The sequence below is a fragment of the Typopeltis vanoorti genome, chromosome 5 (assembly GCF_054136105.1).
Source record: "Typopeltis vanoorti isolate ZY-2024b chromosome 5, IOZ_Tvanoo_1.0, whole genome shotgun sequence".
NCBI classification, from domain to species: Eukaryota; Metazoa; Arthropoda; class Arachnida; order Uropygi; family Thelyphonidae; genus Typopeltis; species Typopeltis vanoorti.
Window position 1 is genome coordinate 149,916,978 of NC_143553.1, and position 26,793 is coordinate 149,943,770.

At 34.6% G+C, this 26,793-nt stretch overlaps 1 protein-coding gene and 1 pseudogene across 3 annotated transcripts in view; one reads left to right on the forward strand and one right to left on the reverse strand.

Annotated features, from left to right (window-relative positions):
* The window catches only part of LOC150106935 (dual specificity tyrosine-phosphorylation-regulated kinase 4-like), a 285,443-nt gene that overhangs the window by 80,107 nt on the left and 178,543 nt on the right, over positions 1-26,793 (forward strand). The gene's annotated exons all lie outside the window — the stretch shown is intronic.
* LOC150106936 (U4 spliceosomal RNA) lies at positions 280-406 on the reverse strand (annotated as a pseudogene).

Consider the following 26,793-nt stretch of genomic DNA (forward strand, 5'->3'; position numbering starts at 1 on the left):
GCATTAGCCTTGCCTCAGTTAAAACGTCATTGGCTACAGCATTGCTATCCGCTACCCTGGAAATCCTAAAAAGAACTTATCTAAAGGTAAAGCCGTCTCTAAAAATTCGGACAATCCCTAGACCACTCAATTGTGGGCGAAGGACCGTCCATCTCATCTCAGCGGTTGCTCCACTCAGTGATGGCCTTCCACCTGCCACCACCACCACCGAGCAGTACCGCTCAAATTCCAAAGAAAAGCATTCACCGACAAAGCCCCTCCCCGGGCAGTGCCGGAGAACACCTTCCCTGGCGACTCAAATTGCTCCCTTAAGGCAAAAACCTTAAGAGAGCGTACTCATATTATATTAGCAATAGCCGAGACTCAGTTAGAACTTCATTGGCTACAGCATTGCCATCTTGAAGTCCTAAAAAGGACTGGGATGTTCTTTCGTCTACCTGTACTCTATTACAATATTTGGCAGAACGGAGAACGCAGAACGATACTGTTTTGATGGGTGAAGCATAAATGCTTTTCATATTCCCCTCCATCTGAAAAGGAAAGTTCTTTGGTTGGAGAATTATTGAGCTTTAAGCTCGCCCTGAACTGTGTTCAGATGAGCATAGAATCGATTTGGGGCTCTTGTATTTGCAGAAATCTGCTTCATTATAGTCTGAAGCTTGCTTGATCAGTGGGTTCGGATGATTAATTGTCTTGATAAAGAACTTTTCAGCTAGGTCATGAAGGAGAGATGTGATGTGGGGAATGTTGACATCTCTGTGAATTTAGGAGTTTCTGATAAACCACGGAGCATCCAAACTCATTCTCAGACATTTGTTTTGTATTCTTTGCAGCTTTTGAATATTTGTTTTCGAAGTATGACTCCACGCAGGAGATGCGTAAGCTATGACTGGGCGTATTACCATCTTGTATATGAGCAGTTTGTTCTGAGTATCGAATTTACTTTTTCTGTTGATCATGGGGTAGAGCTGCGCTATTACTTTGGATGTCTTTGAACTTATGTGTTCTATATGGTTGGTGAATTGTAGTTTTTTATCCAGAATTACTCCGAGATATTTGACTGTATTCTGCCATGGAATTTTAACACCTTCTTTTTTTTCTAGTGAACAGTATGACTGAGCTCTTCTGTGGATTGGATTGGATTCTCCAGTCCATCAACCATTTTTCTAATGTGTGAATACTGTTTTGGAGTCTCTTGATAGCTAGGTTGGGGCTGAGAGATCTTGCTAATAATGCAGTGTCATCAGCATAGAATGCAGTGATTGTTGAGCTTGGGTTTTGAGGGATATCAGCAATATAGATAAAAAAAAAGGGGCCAAGAGGGAGCCCTGCGGCACTCCCGCCAGAACCTTGCGTCTGATTACAGTTTCATTTATTTTGACTTGCATGTATCTGTCTCTGAGGTAAGAGTGAATTATTTTAACTAGATTAGTAGGCATATTGAATGTGATGAGCTTGTAGAGAAGATCCTGATGCCACACCTTATCAAAAGCCTTTGCAGCATCTAAAAAGACTGCAGCTGTATGAAGGTTTCGGTTGAAGCCTTTGGAGATGTATTCCATCAGCCTGTGGATCTGCTGAACGGTGGAGTGATTTTTTTCTGAATCCAAATTGCTCATTTGGGATTATACGTAGTTGGTCCATCTGTGAATGAAGCCTAGTAAGGACTACTTTTTCAGCGATCTTTCCAAGGTTAGACAGAAGACTAATAGGTCTGTAGCTTTGAAGGAGTTGGGCCTTTTTTCCCATCTTTATAATTGGTGTGACATCTGCTATTTTCCATGTTAAAGGGAAATACCGGAGTCTGAGGATGGCATTAATTATGTTGACTAGATGTACAATGGCTTTTCTGGGGAGTAGTTTATTTTGTTTGTAATTCCATCTGAACCTGGAGCTTTATTGTTGTTCAGGTGGGTTATAATGTTTATAACTTCTGTTGGAAAAGTGGGTGTGAGAGGTTCTATGTCATCTTTTTGTTGTGTTATCGCCTGCCTAACTCGGCGGTGAATCTTGTAGATGAGATTGATATTCAAATTTTCATAAGAGGGGTTGAATGGAGTTTCCAAACTGTCGGCCAGAGCCTCTGCCTTTTCCTTGTCAGTATGAGCTATTCCTTTCGTGGTTTGAATTGGGGGGTAAAAGTTGTCTTTTAGTGCGGAAAGTTCTCAGAAACTTCCATATGGATTTGTCTTCTGGGTTTAATTTCGTTAGCTTAGATTCCCATTCTTGGTTTCGATGTTTTTGGAGGGCTTCATGGACTTTCCTGTTTAATTTATTCAAATTTGCTTTATCTTGAGGGGCTTTTGTATTATGATACCCCTTTCTGGTTTTGTTTTTCAGTCTAATTAAATCCATGATTTCCTCGGGGATCCGACCACTAGGGTGAATGACTGTAGTTTGGGTAATTGACTTTATTGCATTTTTGATTTGACTGGTAAGTTGTTTGCAGCCATTTCCATCTCCTCTTTAGTGTGAATAGTAGGAACTGGGCCAATGTGATCAGGTAGGATTCTGGAGAGTTTGTCCCAAGATATAAAAGAGTGGGGAGGGGAGAATTGTTCTTGTGTACCAAGTTGAAGCAGAATAGGGTTCTGATCGGACGAAAGTTCATTTATTGTTTCCAGCTGATATTGGTATCTGATGTTTTTGAGGACGACTATGCCCAGTACATCTGAACTTCCAGTTGAACTGTGATGGGTGGGCTCTGTGGGTCCAGTTACAACATAGAATGTTGCGTTGAGTAATGGTTTAGAGTTCGACCTTTGTCGTTGATTGTTGAGCTATACCAGGCTGTATGTTTGGCATTAAAGTCACCAGCCATGATGATGGAGTCTGTGAAGCCGAGAATGGAGTCCAAGTCAGATACCAGCAATGGAATTCTGGGTGAGTTATATACAGCATAGATTTTGATATTGCCAGCATTGTTGGTATTAACTTCAATGCCTGTTATCTCTAGGTTCTTGGTTTGGGGATTGGTCAGAACGTTGTGGCTTAGGTATTTTTTTAATGTATATAGCTGTTCCTCCTCCGCTGCTAGTGAGTCTATCTGTTTTGTACATAGTATAGTTCCGTAATTTGGGATTATTAGCTGGCCTGAGATGTGTTGCATTTACCAGTATTATGTCAATATTATGCCTGTGAGAGAACTCTTGTAGTTCTAGAATTTTGTTATTGAGTCCGTTGGCATTCCATGCAGTGATCATGAGAGAGTTGGGATAGAATTTTCTTTTATATTGTTGAGGGCTGTCAGAATTGAGTAGGTACCTTGTAGGAATCTTTTCGTGGAGGACGGCGAAGGATTCGTCATACCGAATTCTTGTAACATGGTAGCTAGTGAGGCAGTTAGTACTGATGTTAGATTTGAGCCTATATGGTCATGAGATGGAGTAGCCTTTGTTCGTGTTGCCTCTGCATAAGTTTTAGGCATTTGTTTCTTTTCTTGAATTGTCGAGGTGGAAATAGTTTGGACTGGGGTGTGACTAACACGGCTGTCTTGAGCATCGCTGAAATGTGTTGGAAGGGTTGTTTTTCCTAACCCTCAGTTATTTGAGTGTGTAATGTAGTTTGCGGGGTGAGGTCCTCAATTGGCGCATTTAGCTGGAGTGGATCTTGGTTTTGTACACATGACGGTCTGGTAGCCCTCGCCCCATTTTAAACACCTGTAATTTGCCTTGCAAAATTTTTGGGCATGGCCAAACCTTTGGCACTGCCCAGCTGTCTACTTCTTCCTTAGTGGTTCAGTAGAAATTCTGAGGCCACATATCGTTGTCAGTTTGTAAATCTCTTTCTGTGTCTTATCAATTTCTACGAGCACCAGTGGCATTGACCGTTTATTTGCCCTGAGCATCCTGCTCGCTTTCACTGGTGTTAGGCTCCGACTCATAAGATTCTTCTCACTGGGTAAAGCAAAAGTATGATATGGAAGACTCTTGTTATCCATTAATCTTGTCAGCTGTCTGTAGTCAGTGATGAGGCTGGCTGGATTTTGACTCCTTCATCTTGATTTTTAGCCCAGGAATATATATGCAATTTTATGTTCCCTAAGGGCTGACGTGACAGTGGTCCATTTGTCCTTGTCCCTTAGTATTACTAGTGGAACCTTTTCGGTGTTCCTTGGGACTTCTAATGTTGGTATATCTTCGTCCATCTGGTCTTCTATGGTTCTTCTTCTTTTGTTAGAGTGCTACCCTTGAGAGATATTTTTACAGGGGGATTTTGGTGACAGAGCAGCAATGAGTTCCTCTTGTGAGATCCCATTCTCCTCCTCCTCTTCTCCATCCTGATCATTAGAGTGAATATATTGTTTTATAAATCCTGGCCAGTCAGATTCTAACTTGCTTATTATGAGTTTGAGTACCTCTAGAGACTGCTCCTTGTTAAGGATCTGGATCTGATCTTTGATGTTGCCCATGTCAAATTGGCGATTTCCTGCCAGCAGAAATTGGTTAATAGCAGTATAATAATCCCGCAGGGCTTGAAGCCTACCAGCAAATGTCCTGTAGACTGAGTTGGTCTACTAGCAAAGTCTTCTTAGAACCTACTAATTGGGGAAAAGGAGTATCAATATCTCACTTGGCCACAGTTTAGAAACCTACCTCCCTATAAAACCTTAATAACACCACTGGTCCTCATTGCAGGTAGGGCCTACCGACCATTTGACCTCTTGCACATTTCGTGCAGAGGGGTAGACAATAGGAATCACACTGTGTTAGCACCAGTGCAATGTGAGATTACTGAGAAACCTTGTATGCAATGTAATAAGGCTCAGTCTAAAGTAACACGTCCATTCTCATCAAAATCGCCATTTCATATTCACTAACTCTCGCTCCACAACATCGCATAATATTAATATATTAAGATTATTAGTTATACATAATAATAATTGGTGTATTAGATAAATTGATTTAATTAATTTATATATTAAAATTGTTAGAGAATCTTTATAGATATATATATAATATTATTCATTTTATTTTATATTGTTATTAAATAATATATAAACACTAATATTTCACTTGTTATTTCGTATTAAATCATATATGCACTTTCTAATATTATAACATCATGTTAAAATTTAAAACGAATCCATTTTCTTTGTAAAACGTGTTGTATTTAATTGATAGTAACAGCTATAGAAATAGACTTCCTATTTATCACTCTCCTGATTTTAATCAACATAAAGTGTAAAAAGAAATCGTTCTTTCCTTGACGCTATCTGTGGAATAAAAGGCAAGACTCTTTATCTGTTTAGAGTGTTTCCTTTGTGAACACTCGTGCAATTTGGATAATTAACTTGCTTGTACTGATGTGAAGGTGGAAAATTAGGTCTCTCGTTAACCCTTTGAGCCCATTGCGTGTAAGGAAGTTGATGAATAACCATAGCAACGAGAGTCGGTACTTAATAGGTTCAGAAACTAGCAGCAGTATTAGTGTACATTAGGCGGAAATAAATCTACTCGTATAGAATTCATGTATTAATGAAATATATTACATTCGCTATGCGAGAAATTATTAAACAGTGTTAATTTGCTAATTTAATATTAATATTCAACTAACATAAATTATGAAATATTTTCTAGGGAATTTATGTTTGCTTCGGGTTGCTAAGAGAATTGTTGCATTTCCAGGGCCTGAATTACTGGGACACCAGTTTTTTTAAAAGATATTTCGGGTACAATAAGTTTATTCCAATTAAAATCATACAGGCAGTTCTATCAAACTAAGAAGTGGAGGAATTTTTTGAGTTATTAGAGAAGGTAGCTGACACAAATAAAAATGAAAAGTTTGTCTTAGTTGAAGATCTTAACAGCAGTAGAATAGGAAATCATTGGAATGATGCGGAGGTAAACTTGAACAATCGACCGTGAGATGCGGTGATTGATTCATTCAATCCAATACCCTTGGAGGGTAATGGATGGCAATGCTGTAGCCAATGAAGTTCTAACTGAGGCTCGGCTATTGCTGCCATGATCAGAGCTTTAATTGCTCAATAACACCTTATCCCTACACTGTCCTCTACAGATAACGGGGAATATGAAAAGCATTCTTGCTTCGCCCCTTTAAGCCAGTCCTTATAAGGATAATAAATCATTGGAATAAACTTATTAACTTATTCATCTCTCGTGAGGATTTAATGTAAAACTTTCCGTGTGCGATCTTACTTATTTATATATATTTATTTTGTATCTCTTTCAAATATAATATGGTATTCGTATGAACAAAAAGTTACACACAATAACAAGTGGGATATTGTACTACCAAGAAGTTTTATAGATAAAGCACTTATCCAGGTTTAGTAGGTTTCTAAACCTCTGACGATTCGACAAATGGCAAATATTACTCACTCTTTTGGCAGGTGTTTTATAGCATGCCAGGTGTGACTGAAGTGCACGTAATGAAAGTGCACGTAATCTTATTGTGTGTAACATTTTGTTCGCCGACGCCACTTTGCAACTTCCTTCACCTGCTCTTATACATCGGGCCATTTATATACCCTTTCACCTCCTTTTAGAGTTAAGTTCTTCGAAATTAAGACCGGAAGCATCTTAGGTTATGAGGACTGTGTATTAATTATGTCTATTAATAATGTAAGGTCGTCTGGATTTTTTCGGATTTTTATTACTTTTACATAGACCGAAAACCCTGCTCGGAAGACCAAGTATGAAACATTTTGCTATGAAGCTATTGGAACTATTCGAACCTGCAATGTGTGGGTTCGATTAGCAATAACATACATCTAAGTTATTATTTTTCTCTTTCTTAATCAGATAATTACTATTCTTTACAATAGTGATAATCTTATTAAGAAGAGGTGATTACTCCATCTTTTCATTGTATTACTAAACATTTGCGCTAAATAACCAATAATAAATAACTACCATGCTTGTCGATACAGTAGCTGTATCGACAAGTATGATGCTGTCTTTAAACACTACAGTTCTATATAAGCTTTTTTTTAAATTTTATTTTCCATTTTATATTTTTTTGAAATAAACACCAGACTTCCTTTTAAGCTTGTATTTTTGTCAATAAATATATTTTCATTACTAAACTAGAGCTTCTCGATGTTATAACGTAAATAAAGTAGAACGTATACTTCCTACATGAAACTTTAATCACTCGGATATCAACGAACCTATTTTATTATATAGAAAAGCTATTTTTTACTGTTTTCCCCAATGATTACAATCATCAGGTCTCTAAGAAACATGTAAACAAATTCTTTTCTTCCTTCTAACCACTTGCTCATACACGATACTATCGTATCAGAGGCTTTTGGACCTCTTATGTGTGTGTGGTGATACGAAAAAAAAAAATAATATCAAATGAAATGTCATCGGCATTAGGATGATTATAGTTTATTAAAAATGTACAAATTAGTTTCACGTATTTATGTAATTGAAGTATTTGAGACAATGAAAACCGTAATCAATTGTGCCAAAGTGCTAGAATGTGTTGAATCTAAGATCTTGACAATTCCTGGAAACATATTAATGCAATTTTAAGCATCATTACAAGCTCTGTCATTTAATTGCATTGCCTTCAGCCAATCTTTCACTTTTCAATGTTATTTGCAATATAAGATAGAAAATAAAAGAAAGGTGATAAGGTCATACGTAGTTATCTCCCGTGAATAAGAAAGGTGTTACCGCACTGTGAGATTACATTTTAGCCAAAACGTAAAGTGCAATTTGGGCTATGTGCAGAAGCATGTCATGGAGAAATTTGTATGAATCTGTTGCCCAGTTCTGTAGTGAATTTCCTAGAGAGAGCTGAACCACAAATAATAAGCAATTCAATGAGATGCAACCTTATCTACAGAAGCAGTAACATGTTAATACATCGATCGAGCCATCGGATAGATAGTGACTGATTAAGAAACCAACCATGTTCGATCAAATCTCGTATAATTTTCCATCTTCCACTCATCTTATTAAAAGGAATTTTAACTTGAAAGTGATTTATCTTTCCCTTCCTACGAATGTTACACTAATTGCGAAATGGTTGCTGCTGAGAACTCCTTGATAAACACTTGAAAGGGATTGTTCAACCCTGTTTTCATTAAAAGGCAATCTCCAGAGTACATCCTTCTTTTAGCTTCCATACTAATCTTAAGTAATTAATTCAACTTTATTAAAACATAATCTAGAAAACAACGACTCGGGAGTGTTGAATACGGAGAATTTTCTGTTAAAATGATATTGTAAGAATAATTCTTTTAACTGCACATCCATCTCAGCATCTTTCTCAATTTCCTTGACCTTTCTCGACCATCCCTGATGATCGAGTAGCGACCGGATAGTACGAATGAATAATTCAAACATGAACTGGACAAAGCTATACACAATTACTTCCCAATGTTTGCTAACTCGTAACAAATCACCATCCTTGTATTATCAGCCCCTTAAACAATGCTTTCACCAAGTCAATTCTTGTCGTTCACTACCCACTAGACACTCCCCAGAACGGTAATTACTCGAAACGTTTAGGGGAGGATAGATTCCCGGGAAGACGAGGAAATGGAACGTTCCCCCTAATGGTTGGCAATTCTTTCAGCTTCCGTCAACTGTAAGTACACTTGTTTGAAGCACGTTCTTCCTGGCTATTCAGTAATGCGCTATTTGGGAGCAGTCTGGTTCCAGAGTAGTAACTTACTTGATGGAAGATATCTCAAGGGAGTGGGGGTTGCGTGATGTGACATTTTTCATACTCCCAGTTCGAGCCAAGCCAGTAAAATCGGGCAGATAAAGGATAATTCTATGCCTCTGTAAGGTAAAAAAAAATCAATCACTGTACACTTTATTTATGCCATAAGGATGAAACAATTCAATATTTGTGTGAGATAGAAATGTATCATTCCAATGACTTTTGCAGACTGAGTAAACCAATTCAGTATCAATGAACAATTCTCAGATGTTTATCATAAAAAATAACCTCCCTTGATAGTATAACCTCCCTTGATAGTATGGAAAATTATTATTATTGAGCCATTATTAAAGCCAGTGATATATTTCTGAGAAATCAATCATTTCTGAGAAATGACTTATAAAATATAATGAATTATAAAAATCTTTATAATTCATCATATTTTAAAATTAATATTTTATCTATTTGGTGTATTGGTTTTTTTACAGTTATTACTTTTTATTTTCTACTTTATCAAATATATAATTAAAATAATAAATAAAATAATTATTCCATTAAAGTTGATAAAGAAAAATTACAATTGAAAGTAATTAAAATAAAGCGATTAAATTTTTTTCTCTGTTCTTATATAACTATAATTAAGACAGGATTGTATAACTAGTTTACTTTAATCGCAGATTTATTTCAATATGCAGATTCTTCTATGTATGAATTCCACTTTATTTATCTAGAAATGGACTTAACCATTAACTCTGATAATAAAATAAAGGAAAAGGTTTAGCATTTCAGTTATTTCAGAGCTCTTTATTTACCTCAAAACTAAGTCCATTTCGGATGCACTTAACTATGAAAAAAATTTTCGAATCCATTATCAATGTTTTCGATGTTTTTAGAATATAATTCTAAAACATCGAAACTACTGTTATTTGAAAGTTCATTCAACCGAATATAATCATAAAGATTACAGGAATTCATTTTCCTTCTGATGATTATAAAAATCGGATTAATTAATTAAATTACCATATTAAAATGCACGAACACTCGATTTATTATTAGTGATAATAAATCGCGTGATAATATGATAATAATAAATAATAATAAATAATAATAAATATTTTTGTTGAAAATAAAATTATATATTTATTTTATTTTTTCTAAATAAAATATTTAATTACCACATTAATTATTTTGTTGTATGTTATTTTATAATTTCTGCATCTATAAAAATATTTTGTATGCATGACATGCTGGACATGCAGAATATACATGACATGCAGAATAATGATATCATTATGGGAGTGGTATGTGGTTCAAGTTTCCATCCAGGGTAACGGACGGCAATGCTGTAGCCAATGAAGTTTTAACTGAGGCTCGGCTATTGCCGTTACCCAGCAATGACTGGAGCTTTCTACTCAATAACACCCCATCCACACAGATTTTCTTCAATCAGATGAAGGGATAAAGAGTCAAGGACTCGGTACATCTTCCCCCCCCCCCACCAAAAAAAAATCATTATGTTCACTATTTATTTAAAGCACAGAAAATAATAATAAAAACCATTATCCCTATTCTTTGAGAAGAAGCATCCATTTAAAAATTATCCAATTACGCTAGAGAAATGCTAAATTATCCAATTACGTTAGAGAAATGTTAAATGGGATTATATTAAATAAATATTATTAATTTTGACATACTTGTGTGCATCTTTTTTAAAGATAAGGGGACTTTATTAAGCTGAGTTGGTATGTAATTAGGAGGTGTAGAAAATGTTGAGCCAACAGTAAGAATATCTGAGCATAGATATTCTTATCAGATAGCCAAAAATGGATAAACCAGTAATGAAGAAATCAACTTAACAACTAAGAATTTTAAAGATTTGAAAATGAAGAATAAAAAGAACATAAAATCTGTTATTATGTACATGGCATGCCAGCAACATGACGGGTGCTGGCCATTTCGTTTTTATATGTCATCAGATTACTGGAATCTTTGTATGGGCTTTTTCATTTGAAGGTGAATTAGCCGATTTCTTATGAAGGTAGCAGGATTATCCCACCGGAAACTCGGATTTTTCATCCTACGTACAAGAAAATTAAGTTTACATGAAAAAAATTAACGTTGTTGTTGTTGGTTATGGTGGGCGATTGATGATAGTAGTAACGTCGTTATATGTAGTTGGAAGATTCAGTACTAGAGGTAGTGTGTTGTAGTTGGACTATTAAATAGCGAAGTAGAGGGCTCTCCCACGATAAGCCCTTGGAAATGTCCCATAATAATAGCAATAGTAATAACAATTTTAATCTTAGTATGCAGGTTTACTGGTTGTCTTCTTTACACTGTCGCAACAGCAATGCTGCTTTAAATTTTATCTGCCATTATTAACAACAATAAAATACAAACCAAAAAACAACACCCAAAAGGATGTAGCAAGCAACAACGTCTTAAACAAACAGTTTAGTGTGACTTCATGCATTAAATGATATATTAGGAACATTTATAGACAAATATGATTCAGTTGATAGACGTATGTTGTCAACAATGATCCTACTTTGAAGAGATTTGCCCACTTTGTGAAAATTAGTCTGAAATATTCCCAAGAGTTTCTGTCATTTGGTTTTCATTGGAAAATTAATTCGCCAATGGAATCATACAAATTATTATAACATCTACTACGACGTTATTGTTTTAGCTGAATAATTTCCATTAACTACCGCGATATGAATACAGGCTGGATTTTTTTTCTAGGATTACCACATAATTCTTGCATTTCATTAAATGCTAGGAGAACGTTTTTCTGCCATGTTTACTGATGAATATAAAATAACATATCCTAAATTCGAATAAGTAGAATTTTAAAAAATCTTTCTTTTTCTGTTATATCCGTATAATTTGGGATAACTTTTTTTATCCTAAACAATATTACAATTACAAAGAAATTATATTCTTGTTGAATCCTTAATCCAAGTGTAAGCAAGCCAATTTTGCGCGTAAAAAGAGGATGTTGAACATAATATCTTGTCAAGTATAATTGACATTGTATTAAAAGGAAAAAAAAATCTACAGCTATCCTGAATCAAATATTCTAAAATCTAAAGTTTACTCTAATTAATTATGTTTTTTAGGATATATATTTTTTACACCCCAGAAGATAAAATTAATTTATTTTTTCAAAAAAAATTTATTTTTAATCGGTCAAATTAACACCCTTTCATTTTTATCATAAATATTTATATAATAATTTTGTAAAAAAAAATATTGTACAGAGCGGTGGTGGTGATATAAAGAAAAAGTCCTTTTTAGGACTTCAAGGGTAACAAATGGCAATGCTGTAGCCAATGAAGTTTTAACTGAGGCTCGGCTATTGCCGTTACCCAGCCATGACTAGGGCTTTTTAGCTCAATAACATCTCATACACACAGATTTTCTTCATTCAGATGACGGGATAAAGAGTGAAGGACTCAGTCCATCGCCCAGTTCTTTTAAGAACTTAAGAAATATTCTACAAATTCAATTGTACAATATTTTATTGTACAAATTTGATTATACAAAGCAGCACTGATTGTGCACCAATCTAGTAAAAGTGTTTGTGTTAAAAACTAAGAAATTACAAACGAGAAGTAAACAACAACAAAAAAGATAACTGCAAAATCTAGGTTATATACAGAAGTCAAGAAAGTTTATTATATATGCTAAGTTTATATGTCATTTAGTGCATTTAGGTCCATATGTCATTATTATTATTTTTTTTTTTGTGGTTTCCACCACGAAAGTTTTATTTGTAAACCTACAGCACGGTACTGTGTGTGTGTGTGTGTGTGTGTGTGTGTGTGTGTGTGTGTGTGGAGGGGGGAGGCTAAGGATATTTTTCTATTTTTTTATAGATTTTCTATTTGCTCGGTATTTTTTATTTATTGTTTCCATAGTCCGAAAACCCTGCTATAGAGAGAACAAACATGGAATTTTTTCAAGCCAATTCAGGATTCAATAAGGTAGGTGATGGTGTCACACCAGGCGATATAATTAATCTCTCACCTAAAACTAGAGTACGTGTCTTATTCGGAAAAGTGACTCTGCAATAATTTGCATTCAAGTTATTGCAGAGGACAATATTATGAAAAAAAAATAGGAGAGTGTGTGTGTGTCCTTTAAAGGCCAGTGTTTGTCTTTTCTGCAAGGGTGGAAACAAAATTAAGCAGATCTTCCATCTTTCAGCGTTGTTTTAAGCAAAATCAAATAAACTCCTTCCATTCTTCATCAAATTCAACCACAAGTCTTTCAACTGAAAGAAAAGGATGTGTCCTGCTAGCTTTCTAATGCAGCTGTCTTGTTAGTTTTGGTTAGAATAGTTCATGTTGTTATACAAGTCACGTGTCTGATGAAAATAAAATATTCGAATTCGGTCAAGGATACATTCGAATCAAAAACAAAAATTGGTCAAAAATACGTGAAATTGAGGTCGTTTGATGAAATGCACAGCTGACTACTTCACCCTTCGTAAAAATAAACGAATCGACCTTTGGAATATCTGCAGTCAACAGACGTTACATGCACAGTTTCCAAGATCTCTTCTCTGCTTACTAATTTAGTAGAATAAATATCCGTTGTACTTTATCTAAAAACACACCTCATAATGATGATCTGCAATAGCAGTGGACTAAAACCTGTTAGAGAGAGAGAAATGTGCACAAAACAGAAGAATCTTTTTTTAAAAAAAATATTTCAGTTCTCGGTTTTATTAAGAATTTATGAGAAAATCCAATTGAAACCTCTTATGTTTGCTAAATGAATTTTCAAAAGATCGTAAATAATTCATTCTTTCTTTTATTTTAGCAGCAAAAATTTTGACACTTTTAAGGAAGATGCAGAGTGATAAAAAGTACCTAAAGAAAATGGTGTGTGTGTGTGTGTGTGTGTGTGTGTGTGTGTGTGTGTGTGTGTGTGTGTGTGTGTGTGTGTTAGCTCTTTAACAGGCTTCATTGTTCGCTGCATTGTACTGCAGCAACTTCGGCAAAAGTTATTAAATGAACCTCCAGAGAGTTCTGAACTAATTGGTTTCTATGGCAACCGTAATGAGCCACACTATCTCCAATGAATTACAAGAAACCCAACACGTGCCCATGACTGTCCACCATAGAAGCCGTTTCTCAAAGCTATACACACGGCGGTGAACCACAATAAATGAATTAAAAATAATATTGTAAGCTATTTATCCACACGCAACTTAAAGTATGGAAATAACAAACATCGTATGAAAATATTTATGCTGCTACTAATTGTAATTTATTTCATTACTTCGGAGGCGACATCTAGGAGAGCACAGGCGAACTAGTTCTTGCCAATCTATGTAGGGGGTATATTTGTCAAACATGAACCACGCATAAACCTTGTTATCGGTGAAAACACGTCTCCAATAACCTGATGTCCAACTACCCCACTGAGACCATTTCATGTGACATATCTATCAGATAGATGACCCGTTTGCATGCTTGGTAAATTATTTTAAGTGCGTACACAAATCTCCATTAAAAAGACTCACATACCGTATTATTTCATGCACTTTGCTTTCTGAGAAACATGAACTATGTATTACTCTTTCAGCTGTATTTACTATAAAATTCTAGAAATAAAATATTAGTGGCTAAGGTAGTTAACTTTACTGAAAAATTAATATCATAATATGAACAGATAGACATAAATATTTGATTTAAAAATTAAAAAAAAAAAAACCTCCCAGTGGAATCACTTTTCCTGACCGACTTCTTAAAATGTCTTGCATAATATGTAAATACCCAGAAGTTACAATTATAAGAATAGTAACCATGGTAACTAGATGGATTGCAGGAAATCTCGCACCATTCGCATTTATCCCAGTGTGTATGATTCAAACATAGTTTAAATCATGCATATAAAAGTCCAGGTACAAGGAACTGTGCTACGGTATTCAAAGGAACTAGATACTATCTGGAAAATATTAATTGCCAAGAAAAATTGATTGAGCAATATTTCCCGTATCTAGACATATGTTGTACATAAAGAGAATAACTACTTTCTGTTTAATATTGTCCACTGTATGTTGCTAAAGCAACCATTGTACTGATTGCCGTAAGAGGGCGCTATGACCTATCATGTACTATTAAGCTCTTTTGAACATATCCACAATACAAATGTTTCTGTTTCTCTTTAATTTGCCATTAAAATGGTCTGATGAAAATGAAAAGTTATCGGATTGATCCGATAAAATTCTCTCTCATATATTCATATAGCTGGAACAGATACTACTTTTTAGTTAAAGCCGCTTCATTTATTCCAATAAGTATTTGGCATATATGAAATGGGTGTGCATATATACAGGGTGTTCGGGATAAATTTGACATATTTATAATTAATTATATTTTTCCGTAAGTTACATGTATTAACACACACTTCTCTTCATTTAAAAGTTTGGACCCTTCTTCATTCATGTACAAGATGTCAGAAAGGATGGATAGCTGGAACCCACCTGAATAATGGAAGAGAATAACTTGTATCATGATGATTCGTGCCCGCCATCAAAATAAGGATATTACGACTGCTGCCCAATGCTCCCTGAATACAGTAAAAACAATCAGGCATGAACTAGAGACTTGCAATGGTGACTACGAGGATGTAGCAAGAAGAAAGATCCCTAGCAGACGATCTGATTGCTTTCGTACAGCAGAATTCCTCGCAAATCTGCAGGAACAGGTGTTGAAGAACCCTGGCATTGGAATTCGGGCTTTGTTCGTGGAGTTGCTAACTGTAGTCAAGCCCTGGATAACAAGGGTAGCCAATGGTAGGCCGTATGTATGGCAGCAGGATTCGGCCCCTTGCCACACCTCTGGGAAAAGTCAAAAATGGTTGTCTGAAAATTTCTACGACTTCACCAGTCCAAATGTTTGGCCTCCAAACTCCCCAGACCTTAACCCCATGGATTATTTTGTATGGGGCGCAGTTGAAAAAGACACCAATCGCACTTCCAGTAATACAAAAGCCCAGTTAATGGATAAAATTAAAACAGTTTTTGCGGCCCTTCCCAGGGAGACTGTCGCATCAGCTTGTTCGAGGTTCCGAAGCAGAATTGAAGCTGTGATCGATGCTAATGGTGGTTATTTTGAGTAAATCTTGTTGATAGTATTGTAATTAACTCTGCCTGTAATGTTTTTTTGTCAATTCATTAAATTTAATAGATACAAAGAAGATTTTCTTTTTCCTTACGAAACTGTCAAATTTATCCCGAACACCCTGTACGTCGTCTTTTATTAAGATATTAAAAAAATTACAATTGACTCATATTTTTGTAATATAAGAAAACAATGAAATACTATAATAAACAATTAAAATAAAAATTAATTATTGTTAAGGTAAAATTGACCAATGTTCTCAGAACTGGCACATATTTTCATATGTAATTAGTAAGTGCTTTTAGAATGGCACTTTACTTATGCGGTATTTTCTTAATAAGAAAAATCTCATACGTATTAAAAAGTGAGTCAATTACTGAAAACGCAGGAGGCTGAAAGCAATTTAGAAAGAGTACTTGTGCTGCTGTTATGGTTTTATTTGATGAGAAAGTAAATGTTTGAAAAATTCGAGCAATCCAACAACTTTCACTGATTAAACAAAAGCCACTTGTAAATCGCATGCAGCCTTCTTTTTCAAGTACTTCGCTAAATTTTTATAACATTAATTCGGAGTTAAGTCTGAAAGAACGCATTAAAAATAACATTTATGAAATTGCAAATGCTAGCCATTGACAGTTTTCCTAGAATTACTATTTCGAAAATTGATATATTAATTTTATTCTTATTTATAAAAGGTGTTGTAATAATTTTTGAACTTTTTTAGTAAAAAATGATATTTTCTGTGAACTTACAGAAGTATTAAGATAAAACATTAGATTATAGCCAAGTTTTGGCTAAACACCATGAGATGCTGTATTAAGGATGATCTAAGAAACACGATTGTAAAACACATTTCAACTTTTTTACCATTTTGCAAATCTTTAAATATATGAAATTGTCATTGTGTAAGACAATCAAATACTCTTTAATTAAATTTTATTTTATATTTTGTTTGGTCTCATTTCATATCTTATTAATCAGAGTAAATTAAGTTTTTTTTAACTCTAAATAATTTTATTAATATATTATACTCCATGAAATCCAAGGATTAATCCAGAAGAAAAAGGATTAGATTATTTACACGCTTCAAATACTGTTTAAAAAAATATATTTTTTTTTATTTTAAAATAAAATATGAATTTTGCTGATACTTTATATATATAAAAAAGATATTTAATGACTATCAAACCGAGAATGAGTTAGAAAACTTTAATGATACAACTAGTTTCGGCTTATTATGGCCTTAATTAGGTATCTTTGTAGATAGAAGAAACAATAATAAAAGACTGAAGATATTAGGAAAACTGAGAAGCACAGGTTATTTGTATTGGATAATTAAAAATAAAAATCATTCCTTCACCAAGGTTTATTCCAAATGAATCTCTTCTTATTAAAATGGAAAAAGTTACTTCACTTCTGCCTACTCATTTATCTAAACTTCTCCGTATGGAAACCATTTTCATCATTAACAATGCAAAACCTCCACAAGATAACATTTCCTCAGCTGAACGACAAGCTATTAGAAATCTAAAAAAGAATAGAAATATAACAATTTTACCGGCGTATAAAGGTAATGCCACAGTTATCCTCTATACTGAAGAATATCATAATAAGATATTTCTACTACTTCAAAGTGACACATATTCCATATTACAGGATGATCCAACTCGGGAACTACAAAACCGTACTAACAACTTACTACAAAATACTAGTGAACTTCCTCGTGATGTACGTCTCTCTCTCTCTCTACGCTCCCTTCATCCACTTATACCACGCATCTATGGAGTTCCAAAAATACATAAGGAAAACACTCCTCTTCGCCCTATTGTCGACTCTCCAACCTATAAATATCAAAATATCTTGCAAAATATCTCAAGTCTTTTTCTAATAAGTCTTTATCGTTCATCAACAACACCTTAGATTTTGTATCTAGTATTAAAGATTTATCCATCAACGAGGATGATATTATAGCCAGTTTAGACATTATTTCATTATTCACAAATGTACCTACTGAAGAAGTATTAATATTATTAAAGGATAAATTATCCAAAAAAATGTTTAGTTTATTAAAGCATTGTGTTCAATCTAGCTACTTCCGATATCAAGCTACAATCTATAAACAGAACCAGGGCTTGGCGATGGGGAACCCTTTATCCCCCATTCTGGCGAATATTTTCCTAGAGGACTTTGAAACAAGAGCTATATCTTCCTCTTCATTTAAACCAAAAGTTTGGAAACGTTATGTAGATGACGTTTTTATTATATGGAGTCATGGTAAAAACTCTCTCACGAATTTTCTTCATCATCTAAATAACCAGCATCCAAATATAAGATTCACGGCAAAACTAGAACATGATAACTCCCTTCCTTTCCTGGATATAAAACTCTCACGCTGTTCTGGAAAATTTAGAATCTTCCATGTACAGAAAACCAACGCATGCTACTAGATATCTTCACAGTTTGTCTCATCATTTTCCACCACAGAAACTCGGAACTATTTCCACTTTAGGACACAGAGCTCGCTCTATTTTAAACGATCCAGATGAGCTTCAAAAAGAAATTAATCACCTCTCACATATTTTTGAACAAAATGGATATCATAAAAGAACAATTAAGAAATTTATTATAGATTCTCCTAGGCACCCAATACAGAAACTACCAATTTTAAAGGTAACATCTCAATCCCATACATCAGTTCGGTCTCTCAAAAATTGGCAAAAGTCCTTCAAAAGTACAACATCAGGACGTTATTCACCAATCTTCCAAAAATCATATCTCTTATAAGCAATTCTAAACCTAAGCATCATAATCTAAAATATCCTGGCGTATATAAACTATGGTTTGACTGTAATGTTCCTTATTACGGTCAAACTAATAAATCTGTTGAACTTCGCATGGAGGAGCATAAGAGAGACATCTCCTATAAAAGATCAAATGCTTGTGCCTTATCCAGCCATGTTCTCTTCTCTAACGATCCTCATGATAATTTTCAAGGTCACTCAGTTTCCTGGGATAGATCTGAAAACATTTTCCGCTGCAAGGATGAATTTGAAAGAAAGATAGTGGAATCCAGGGCGATCGTCCTTAATCCTGAACATTTGAACAGTAATTTGAGCTATAACATCCCTGAGAGCCATACTGCTGTTGTTCAGTACTGGCGTTCTCGAGAGTCTACTACCACGCATACAATAAACAATGGCAAGTAAATAGAACAAATGGAATTTTAATACGTTTTTTTATTTTTAATTATCTAATTCAATTAACCTGTGCTTCTCAGTTTCCTTAATATATATATATATATATATATATATATATATATATATATATATATTTTTTTTTTTTTTTTTTTTTTTTTGTGACGATCAATGGATTGGGAAAGAGTAGTATTTAACCATCTTTAGAGTTGAAAGTTTAAAACCACCAGGCAGCATTTTTACTTTCTTGAACAACACTCATCTGAACGTGTGTATCTTTTAGCCCAAAATATTTTTATATTTATAGTAAAATTATTAGAATCATCTAAATTAAAGTAGAATCTCGAGATCTCCTAAACGATAATCGGTAACCTGATTGTGTATAGAGAGCAAACTTTTATTTCTTAAATGCATGCTACCAGATCAGGAACACTAAACTGAAAAAATGCACTCCTTGTATAGGATAGATCAGAAAAAATGAACACTAAGTGCCACCATTGATATTTCTATAAAGAATGGAAAGTAACAAGGCTTTACATAGAATGCTGGCATTCGAAATTAGAAATAACACAACACGCACGCATGCATATACACGCGCACGAGGTCTGCAAACAGTTGAAGGTTGCCAGAGGGATGTTTTTAAAAATTAACTTTATTTCCGCAAATATTGACGCAGCAGTCAAAAGAAGAACACCGTGGCATAACTCGAACGCAAGCAACGCACTGCCTTCTTATTTAAGCAACTTCTTCACCTGAGCATCGCTCGAGTTAAAAGCATCTGCTGGAGATTTCCCGAGTCCCCAAAATTAATTTCAAGGCTTAATTGGCGTGTTTACTCTCTCGAGAGTTTTCTTGTTACATTCTTGTCTGACAATTACCGAACTAATTCTTTACTTTGATCATATTCGTCGGGTTAGCGCTGCATTCCCTCAATGCGTTAACAAACACTTTTTTTTTTAATCGATATGCACTTTCCTTCGATTACTTTCAACTAGTAATTTTTGCTAGCTAAAAGGTTGCTATCCAATTGTATTATCATATTAAGTCACGCTAAGAATTCTTTCAATATGGCGTCACTTGTGTTGTGACTCTCTTTCTTTTGCCTTTCTGTAATTAATCTGAGAGTTGGGTCACAAACGAAACAGTGGAGATCAAAGGTTGGAGAGAAAGATAAAAGAGCTGAAGAAAATTAAGACGCGAACACAATACATCAAAGGTAGAACTCAATGAAACAAGTGTGGAAAGGATCCAAGAGAAACGTACAAGGCGTATTTCACGTTGAGTTTCCACTAATGTGACTAAGGTACTTATAACAAGCTATAATCATTATCAAGAAAGACCATATTATTTCTTTAACTGAACTGTTTCAATTAGCTTATGACTTCAGTTCTATCCACGAAAGGCTGTCCATTTTAACCTTACATACGATAAGAGTTAGATGGCTAATCCAGAAATCCTGCTCTAGACTTCAAACGTTTACGACGTTAGCCACTTCAGGCGTCCAGTAAGCAGGTGTTGGTTTCACACCGAACGATAAAGTCATCTACTACTTAATTATTCTCAAATATCTCTGCCATTGTGGGATTCTATGTTTCTAAGGGCAATCAAAGTTGTTTATTGATCGCACTGAAAGATAAGCTATGAAAGAGACTAAACATCATCCAGTTATATATCCAACTGCAAACATTACACAAAAGCACAAGAAATTAACTAACAATCAAAATACATAGTGAAAAAGACAATATTGGATTCAGAAAATTTCGAATTTAGTATCGCTATGAAACAAACCTGGTGGACACTTTATGAATTAATTACTCATTTGAAAACGTACCCACAACACTTCATTGCCGCAAAATTTGGTGAAGATATGAACCAAAAGAAGTTAGCATATTCTTTCGATTATGCCTTCATAAATGACATTAAACTACTCAATAAAGAATTCTACAATGATAAAACCATGTTTTTTTAGGAATAAATCAGTAGGAATAAAGTAAAGGGCTACGAACAATGATGGGTCTTTGGTGGACCAATTATCAGTCAGTGGGAAAAATGACACTGGAGAAAAATTATAATTGAATTAAAAATAAGATTAATATTAAAATTAAAATTAAAATATCATTTAAATTTTATTAAAATTTTTAAAATATTGGGAAAAAGACTTAATTAATTCACACACTTTGTCAGATCCTAAATAAATTACTATAATAAAATTCATGAAAGTTTATAATAGCCTGCGAGTTTTTGGATTGATTCATTCAATCCAATACCCTTGGAGGGTAAGGGATGGCACTGCTGTAGCTAATGAAGTTTTAACTGAGGCTCGGCTATTGCTGTTACCCTCCTGCCATGATCAGAACTTTAATAGCTCAATAACACCTTATCCCTACACTGTCCTCTACAGATAACGGGGAAGATGAAAAGCATTCTTGCTTCGCCCCTTTAAGCCAGTCCTTATAAGGATAAGGATAATAGTCTGCAGGGATTTTATATATTTATATAGATTGATGGGAAAGAGAAGCCAAAAGTCCTTTTTAGGACTTCCAGGGTAATAAATGGCAATGCTGTAGCCAATGAAGTTTTAACTGAGGCTCGGCTATTGCCGTTACCCAGTCATGACTAGAGCTTTTTAGCTCAATAACACTCCATCCACACAGATTTTCTTCATTCAGATGACGGGATAAAGAGTCAAGGACTCAGTCCATCGCCCAGTTCTTTTAAGAACTAGTAGTCTGCAGGCTACCATTTTGGGGTTTGTTTCGGTATTTGATAAGTTTCATTCAAGCAGACAACGTGTTATATTATATTATATTATATTATATTATATTATATTATATTATATTATCCTTCGTTTACTATAATGCATCACTCCGAATTTAATTTAATGTTCTAATGAAATTCTCTTGTTTTTCTATCCATAAAGAATCAATGTTAAGAAATTCATTTTGTATGTTTCTGTTGTTCTTGCTAAAATGTATTACAACTTGAAGTTATAATGGTTTGCTATCTTCTTCGTCAGTTACGTAATGGCGGCAAAGACACGTGACTGAGCTGCACTTTCAGCCAATAACAGCGAGTTTGAGGCTTACTCATGCGCAATGTAAGAATTGGAGTTGGAAAAAAAATCGATCGTAATTCCAAATAGTTCAACCACACGCATTGCCTAGTTTAGAAATTATCTGTCAGAGAGAAAATCCAAATATAAGAACAAATCATTAAAAATGATATAATACTATAGTATAGTCGTATACACAAGATGAAGCCCGTTAAGGGCCATATCATCATCACTGACTGTTTTCAACACACATTCATGCATGAAATTCACAAATTGGCAACGCAAATTCAATAGTCTATTATGCAGATAATATGACACTCTTTGTGATACAAGCAATCATTAATTTTGCCTTCTCTTCTGATATTTGTATGTATTTTATACTGCATTCTAAACACCACCTATTTCTATAACAAAACTGTTATAGAAGTTAGTGTTGTTTATAATAAACAACATAATAAAACATAAACGCTAATTATTAGAGCCGAAAGAATGGTGCACCCAACCATCAGTTTTACACCATAAGAATAGTTACATATTAATGTATGATATGATCTAACACAGCTCTTGACTCAAGCAGACACTGACTCAACTCATGCGGTACGGCTATGAGAGCATCTCATACTCACACTACTGAACAACTTTCCAATTCTTAAAATGCACAATTTTAGTTATGTTACTTTACTAGGAAATGTTTATAGCATAAGGTGATTTCCGGTTGCCTTCTTTGTCTAATAATATTCTATGTCCGTAGATGTGTGTTTACGAGGGCTAGTTTGCATGCCTTGAGGTACAAATCTCAGAACGGACGTTTCTGGGAAGAAAATCCCTTAAACTCCGTATGAGACCGGCTAATTAACCTTTGAATGAAAATGGTTAAACGTTATTCACGTCGTATACGGGATTCGAACCTAGTGTTTCCAACCAAAGGGCTCTGTTGATACCAATTGAGCTATGGAAGCTGTAAATATGAAAGTATCAAACAGTACAAGCAGCCATTTTATTCTTCTTTTCATAGACATTTGTTACTAACTGCGTAGTTAGCGAGATTAAGGCACTTCATTGATTATCTCGCTCTATAATATTACCTAATGTACTCATAAGAGTGCTGTATTTGGGATGATAATAAATTCAGTATGACTGAAAATATTCGTTTCTAGTACGATATTAATGTTACTGCAACAATATTGTTGCAGTAACATTATTCTGTTCACTTTATTGTATTTGTAAATTTGCAACCAAATAAAATAAAAATTCACGTATTACTCTCCATTACAGTTACTGTAAAATTCTTAATATGCATTTGCAATGTATTCGAAAATACTCCAGATTTGATAAAATCACAATAAGTATTAGATATCATTACAGTAACAGATATTATATGGAGTGATATTAAAACAGAGGTAGATGAAGCAAAGGTGAACACGATCTTACAGAACCTTGATATGAATACAGCTATGGGATTAGATGGGATATCAGCTCGTATATTACGAGAATGTGTTGGGGTATTGGCAGCCTCTTTGACTAGATTGTTTGGGTCTCAGCTCCGGGATAGTCCTAAGGGGGCAAAATAATTCCGTTGCATAAAGGAGACTCCAAGACAGAAACAGCAAATTATTCACTGATCAGCATCTCAGGAGTGGTAATCAAGATATTAGAGAAGTTGGTTAAAGCGAGATTCAAGAATGGGTGAATAGAAATCAAATACTTTATGGGAGGCAGGATGGTTTTGTGAAAGGTAGATCATGCATCAGTAATTTACTCACTTTTTATAATAATGCAGGAGCTCAGTTAGACAGGGGACCGCACGGAGCTTTGTTACATATACTGGAGAAATGGGCTTGGATATGAAACTGGTGAGGCGGATAATGGATAGACATTCGAGGGTAATTTATGGAGAAGTTGAGTCCAGGAGAAGGCGTTTGACTAGCTGTGTGCCCCAGGGCATATTAGGATTAAAAGATTATTAGCTACATGCTACACTGATGGAAGTAAACTGCAAGAAATTACGGAGGCTAGGGACTCTGCGTTAAAGTTCAAAGGGCCTTATTGGAAAAGTCACTAAAATAACTCAAATTATTTAAATAAATTAACTCATACCTCTTTATAAGTCCTTGATACGGCCCCCATTTTGACTATTGCGCACAGATCTGGTCACCTGGGTTACTTGGAGATGTAGAGAAAGTGGAAAGGATCCACAGGCGGATGACCAAGATGGTGGCAGATCTACGGGATGCTTCTTATGAGGATAGATTGAAGATTTGTGGGTGACAGAAATTAGCGGATAGAAGGAGGAATATGATAGAGACCTATAAGTTACTTAATGGCTGGTATAGGATTGATACAAATGAAATTTTTCAGTACATGACTAGTATGGAGGAGAACTAGGGTTTATCCCTGGAAATTAAGAAAGAGTTTAGTTAGTCAGATTTAGATTTTTCGCTTGTGGGGTAGTGAGTAAGTGAATTAAGTTGCCAGAGTCAGTTGTAAGTGATCTGACGGTGAATGAGTTCAAAGCAACGTATGGCAGGTATCGTGCAAATTAAGGTCAGTCTTTTGGTTTCTGGATTGTTAGTGAACCGTCCTCGAATGAACGGACTCCGTGGAGGTGTCGATGATGATGATAATAATAATTTTTTATTAAAATTATGATTACACATTTAAATTACATGTGATACATACATTGATTATATATTTTTTTTAATTCAATACTTTTTTTATTAAAATTATGATTACATACTTACAACCGGTTTAATTCTTTTTTTTTTTTTAACAATGAAGTTCGTACAGATTTTCTTGCTTTTTTTTTCCTTCTTATAATGTATTAATAAGAGGTACTGTCATTGGTAATTTATTGTTTCTGCGGTTGAATAATATTGCTTTTTTACAGCATTCATTCATTTTAAAATGAGTTATGTATATTTACAATTTGGATTTTAATATATTTAAGTGCTGTAACTACAGCACTTAAATGTGATATATGGATTCCCCCCTTTTTTGTTGATCTGGGTTTAGATGTAATTTCTAAGCTTTCATCTTAGAAGCTTTTTATTAAGCTTATCTGAGGATGACACAAGGTAGTTATTATTTGTTTATTGGTTTGTGTGCTGTGTTGGGAAGCAGGCTGATTTTTGATAGGTTTGATTTCTACTACAGCCGTAGGTTGAGAAATTCTCTCTCTCTTACACACACACACACACACACACACACACACACACACACACACACACACACACACACACACACACACACACACACACACACACACACACACACACGATAACTTGCAATGTCTTGATGCGTCGCTGAACTGGAAAAGCCTGAACGAATATATTGTTTCAGTTAAGTTTGTAAGGTGTGTAGGGTGTGTGTTTCTTGTTCGTAGTATGTCCTTAGGGCTCTTTTCAGGCTGTTGTAGTTGTAAGGTTCCTGTATCCAAAAGGTAATTTATTTAGCATGTCTCAGATGCAGAAGCTTCGTGTGGCCTTTTCGTAGTGATTATTGTATTTATATGTGATATAATTAGTTGTCTGAGGTTTGTTATACGGTATATATTTCTGACTGTCCTGTAGTTGGCATCGAAATAATGTTTCATCAAAGCTGCATAGTGACATAAATGTTTTGCTGTCAGTATTTTGTGTTCTGACTGTATATAAATTCGTTATTGTCTCTTTGTTCCCAAAAGATCAGTTTCATCATTTTGTACTGTAACGACATTAGTCTGTTTAATTTGTAGGATGCACAGAAAGCATACGTTGTTATAGCGTATCTTAGTATATTTTGGCATAATACTTTGTATATTAGTGTTTTTAGGCGTGTGGGAACTATGTCTTTTAACCTGTAGAATTTGCCAGTTATTGTGTGGAGTTTGTTGTGTGGATGGTTTATGTGGCTATCCCAGTTCATGTCTGCATCGAAGTAAATTCCAAGGTATCGTATTGTTTCAACCTGAGTGATTGTAGTGGTTTTGCTGTTCTGTGTGTTTTTTATATTGGAGAGTGGATGTTGGATGGTTATATATTTCAAAAGATATATTTCGGTGATTACACCACATATTTTATTATTCAGTTATACAAAATAACTGAAATAATAATAAAAAGAGAATAAAAAACGCGTCTTGCTTTCCATACCACTTCCACTGGACACGATGTACTCTGGAGAAAACAACAGTTATATAAGAAAATTTAAAGAAGCTGCTAATATGCTAAAAAACCCCAACCCAATGCAATAAAAATCAAGGTTTAATTCTCCATCAAGTGTGGCCAGCTCTAATAAAAAATCTACCTCAATATGAGCTCGGACTGTATGAACAAGAACACGTGGCATCGTCCAGTATTGTTGAACTCAATAATGTTTTATATCTGCATTCTGTTATTTGAGTTTATGAATAGCCAGTTATGATTTGTATTTATTAATTCTCTTGTTTAAACTTTAAGTTATACTATTTACCCCGTGAAGATATAAATCCTACGATTTACGAAACTTGTCGGGAACTATTATTTCAGTATTTTGTATAACTGAATATTAAAAATAATAAAAAATGTGGTGTAATCACCGAAATATATCTTTTGAACCAATTAGCCACAGAAGTCTACGCCTGCGGTTATATATTTGTTATCAACTGGTCGAGTCAGTGGATTTCTGAATATCATTAATTTTGTTTTATCTGAGTTTAGGTGTATGGAAGTTTTGGTGAGCCAGTCTATGAGCAGATTTATGTCACGTTGCATATTTGTTTGGGCTATGCTTGCGTTATTATGGATGG